The sequence below is a fragment of the Babylonia areolata genome, chromosome 7 (assembly GCF_041734735.1).
Source record: "Babylonia areolata isolate BAREFJ2019XMU chromosome 7, ASM4173473v1, whole genome shotgun sequence".
In the NCBI taxonomy this organism is placed as follows: domain Eukaryota; kingdom Metazoa; phylum Mollusca; class Gastropoda; order Neogastropoda; family Buccinidae; genus Babylonia; species Babylonia areolata.
This window is the reverse complement of record NC_134882.1, coordinates 7,821,052-7,826,051: the sequence shown is the minus strand read 5'-3', so window position 1 is coordinate 7,826,051 and position 5,000 is coordinate 7,821,052. Positions and strand designations below refer to the sequence as shown.

The 5,000-nt window shown below is 41.0% G+C and overlaps 1 protein-coding gene across 3 annotated transcripts in view; it reads left to right on the top strand.

Moving 5' to 3' along the window:
- Positions 1–5,000, top strand: part of LOC143283685 (protocadherin-1-like) — a 336,037-nt gene that overhangs the window by 58,278 nt on the left and 272,759 nt on the right. The gene's annotated exons all lie outside the window — the stretch shown is intronic.

Here is a 5,000-nt window from a genome sequence, read left to right as displayed (position 1 = left end):
CCTTCATCACATGTACCACGACAGGAGCTCGACATCGCCTCTCTGCCACGGCAGACCAGTAGTCTCTGGTTCTCCTGTGTCAGAGACTGCTGTGAACAAATCCATGCAAGCTGACTCCGACAAAATACGAGCGGTCAACACTGTTCAAGACGGGATGGCAGACAGCCCAGTGACCCTGCCTGGATCATCCTCCCTATTAGTTGTGGACAAACCCTTCTCCTCCTCTGATGTCTCCGTGTCCCCACAGTCCTCCAGACAGCCAGCCACCTGCCCAGCCACTGTTCATAGAGATGAGGTTTGCAGTCCACCTGTTCCTCCTTATGTGAACAGAACGTCTGCAGATGAGGCTCACCGTTCCCCTGACGTGGCTTACGACATAGAAAGCCAGTCCCCAGTGACCCAGGTTTACCCATTGCCTGTTGTGATGACGGACCATTCCCGGCCGGACCCTCCACCTGGCGACACAGACCTACGTCCCCAGCTGGATCCTCTTCCTGGCGGTACTTCCCCACGCCCCGTCGTACAGTCTCCTTATGGGCGTGACCATTCTTCCACGAGTGACAAGGAAATGAACATTGTGGCTGAAGACACAGAAGCTCCTGGCCACCCCTTGCTTTCCACCAGCATCACCCACGAAAACGAAACATCCAGGCTTACCACACAAAGAGCACCCGTTACACGCAAACAAAGCAAAACTAGAAACAAACAAAGCAGACACGTTGACAGAAGCAAACAAACACGACTCACTGACAAATTCCAGTCCAGTGACAACAACAGCACCACCCACACAAATTCAGACAAATAGGGATTTGGCCGGCCCGCTGCGCGTTCTCTTCAGAACCTGTCTTGTATGGCGTGGAATATTGATGGACTTGCAAGCAAACTTGCTGACTCCGATTTTCTTATCTTTGTACAAACGTTTGACATTGCGTGCCTAATTGAAACTTTTATAGATGGTATGTTTGATTTGGAGGGTGTTTTCAGAAATCATACTATGTTTAGAACAGCAGCAGTGAAACACTCATATATGGGTCGTAGAAGCGGGGGGTTACTGCTGCTTGTCCATAAAAACCTGAGCAAATTCATAACACCAATAGTGGTTAATACCGAGCATGTGGTCTGCATCAAGATTTCTAAGTGCATGCTACAATGGGACAAAGATCTGCTTATGGTATTTGTTTATATCCCACCATCAGGTTCAGTACACTATAAAACATCAAATTTTACTTGCCATATAGATGCCCTTGATCATTGTATTCTAGACTTAATAAATCGTTACCCACAGGCCCATTTGATATGTAGTGGAGACTTTAATGCAAGGACAGCCAATCTCCAAGTAACGTGGTCACACACCGATCTGACCTCCAGACCCCTCCACTTAACTCCTTTCTTCAAAGAATCAAGGCTGTCAAAAGATGACACACTGAATATTTTTGGTGAAACTATGTTAAATTTCTGTGCATGCTTTGATTTATGTATCATGAACGGTTATAACCATAGTAACTTTAGTCCTGACTACACCTTCATATCAGCACATGGATGTAGCGTTATCGATTACTGCCTTGTTTCCAGCGATTTCATTGACAATATTACCAGTTTTTCAGTTTGCAGCAGAGTTGATTCAGAACATATGCCAGTTTTGTTTGAAATCAAAGGGGAATCACCAGTGCCATGTTCGCTTCATTATGAAACAGAAAGAATTGTCTGGAGAAAGGAAAGGATGACAGAATTTACAAAAATATCTAATAGCGATTTGTTCTTTCATAACATAGATTATGCATCCTCTTTGATTGATACAAATATCAACACAGCTCTTCAGGAACTTACGAGCTGTCTAATGAATGCTAGTGCCTGTGTACGCTCAAAGCGCCCTGCTAGAAGCATTGTCAAAAGAAAAACATGGTTTGATAAAGAATGCCAGGAAAACAAAAGAATAGTTAGATCAGCGCTGACACTTTTTAAAAGATCTGGGAACGTAAATGAGCAAAACATCTATCTACAGCTAAGAAGGAAATATAACAATCTAAAGAACCTGAAAAGGCGTAACTTTAATCAAGGGCGCATCGATTCTCTGATGAGTGTTGCAAACGATTCTCAGGCTTTCTGGTCAGAGATCAGTAAATATCGCAGTAGAACCCACTTAGCTAACAACATTTCTCAGGATGAGTGGCTGGTCCACTTCGACCATCTGCTGAATTCTGGCTATGAAGAGAATCAGCACCAACCTGCACTTAACGTCTCGGATATGGTATTCGATTGTATCCTGGATTCAGACATTACAGCAGAAGAAATTAAGCAAGCCATCCAAGGTCTTAAAAATGGCAAAGCTGCTGGACCAGATGATCTTATAAGTGAAATCTTGAAAGCTTCAATAGACCCAATACTCCCTTTCCTAGTTACATACTTCAACAAACTTTTTAGAGATGGTATTTTTCCAGAGGAATGGACGAAATCTATCATAATCCCTCTATTTAAAAATGGGGATGCTAATGATACTAACAACTATCGGGGTATTTCTCTGATCAATAACTTAAGTAAAGTTTTCACAAGCATTTTGAATAATCGACTCGTTTCTTGGGCAGAAACGAACTCAATTATTTCAGAAGCACAAGCGGGATTTAGAAAATCATATTCCACCACTGACCACATTTTCACTCTGCATGCCTGCATCGAGAAGCATCTGTCAAGAAATAAGAAATTTTATGTAGCATTCATAGATTTCAGTAAAGCCTTCGACAGAGTACAACACAGCCTATTGTTCGGTGTACTGCTTAGAAATGGTGTTAAAGGTAGAATGTTCAATATTTTGAGGAGTATGTATAGTACGATACAATCTTGTGTTAGATGTGGTAATTCATGCACCAAATATTTTAAATGTTTGCAAGGTCTGAAACAAGGATGCTCATTAAGCCCAACTCTATTCTCGTTCTTTATTAATGAGCTTGCACATGAAATGTTTACGCGGGGTAAGCATGGAATACAGTTCCAACCAAATGATATTGAAATCTTTATTTTACTATTTGCTGATGATATTGCTCTTATGTCTTCCACCATTTCAGGTTTACAAAATCAGCTGAATGTTCTACATGAGTGTGCACAAAGATTACGCTTGAAAGTGAACCTAGATAAAAGTAAAGTTATAGTTTTTCGTAAAGGTGGATACTTAGGAAAGAAAGAACATTGGTTTTATGGTCAAGATTGCTTAGAAATAGTTAACTCTTACAAATATTTAGGTGTCCTATTTTCAACTAAACTTAGTTTTGAAGTTGCTACTGGCTTTGAACATGTTATTCGTGCTAAGAAAGCTACCTTCGTAATTTTGAAAACTTTAAGGAAACTTGGATACTATTCTCCTAAACTGTTTTTCAAGCTCTTTGATGCTCAGGTCGTTCCCTCGCTTTTGTATGGCTCGGAGCTATGGGGTTTCAAACCACGAGAATCCATAGAAAGGATCCATTTGCAAGCTTGCAAATTACTGCTAAACGTCCCACCTTTCACTCCTAATGATATGGTATACGGCGAACTTGGAAGATACCCATTGTTTATAAACTCTGCCGCGAGATGTATACTATATTGGTTTCGGCTACATAAACAGCCATTGTCTAGATATTCTAGGAAAGCCTATGATATGCTTTACGACATACAAAACAGAAGTAACAATGCACAAAACTGGGTTACTTACGTAAAGAACCTTCTCTGTACCAATGGTTTCGGTTATGTTTGGATGTTTGGAGCAGTTGGGGATGAGAAACTCTTCATACGCATATTTAAAGAGCGCTTACAGAACTGCTTTTGTCAGCGTTGGTATGCGCATGTGTCAGAAAGCAGGCGCTTTGAATTTTATCACTCGTTTAAAAGCGCCATTGAATGTGAAAAGTACCTTGATCACATTAATAATAGATATTTCAAAACAATATTTACACGCTTCAGAATGGGTGTTTCGGCTATAAATAGCCACATCCACCGCTTTTCCCCTGTTGGTCAAATGGGTTGCCCTCTTTGTTCTGCTGACTGTGAAGATGAATTCCATGTACTGTTTGAATGCTCAAACTACAGTGACCTCAGGTTGAAATATTGTATAAATAGTTCCAACTCATACTTGACACGGGATCAGCAATGTGCAAGTATTTTGAATGGTGGACTCGACAGTAAACTAAATCTTTCAAAGTTTCTTTTTCTGGCTTTTAAACGCAGAGACTTAATGAATCATGAATCATTACCAACAACTAGTTAAGGTACGAAAATGATTAATTATGTTTTGCCATTGCCTTTTTCAAGTGTCTTCTCACAAGGATGGTCTCTAGCTGATACAGTGGGGACGAAAGATTTATTTATTCATTTATTTGTTTATCTGTTTACCTGTCTGTTATTTATCTACTTATTTGTGTGCCTTGTGTACGTTTCTTTATGTATATTATGTTTGCAAAGGGTCACAGGCCTATACGCAATTAAAACATTTGTTCTTGTTCTTGTTCTCTCTCTCTCTCTCTCTCTCTCTCTCTCTCTCTTCCTCCCTCTGATTTACGGACAAAATTTCTTCAAGACTGTTTAGATATGTCTCTTGGTACACTTCTTCGATCAAACAACAAGGAGAGAAATTGCCAAGTATCAAAATTTATTTTCCATACGATCAAAAGGAGAAATCATATACTCAGACCTAATGAAGTTGAATTAATGTCAAGTCCATTAACATTATGATATTGTGTGATCTCTTCAAGTGTTATAATACCCATTCCCATGCCCCCACCCCCGTCCCAATTCGTTCGTTCGTTCTCTCCGCCCCCCACCCCCCTCTCTCTCTCCCTCCCTCCTCTCTCTCTGTCTACTCCCCTCCCCCCCCCCCTCTCTCTCTCTCTCTCTGTCAGAGGACTCGAGACAACCAACCAAGCGAACCCAGTATTTTAACTTGAACTCGTCAGTGTCAAACAAGCGAAGCGTTCGTTAACAGATAAAAGTAGAAAGGGTGTGTTTAGCTGCGTTTACCGTTTTGCTTCAGTTGG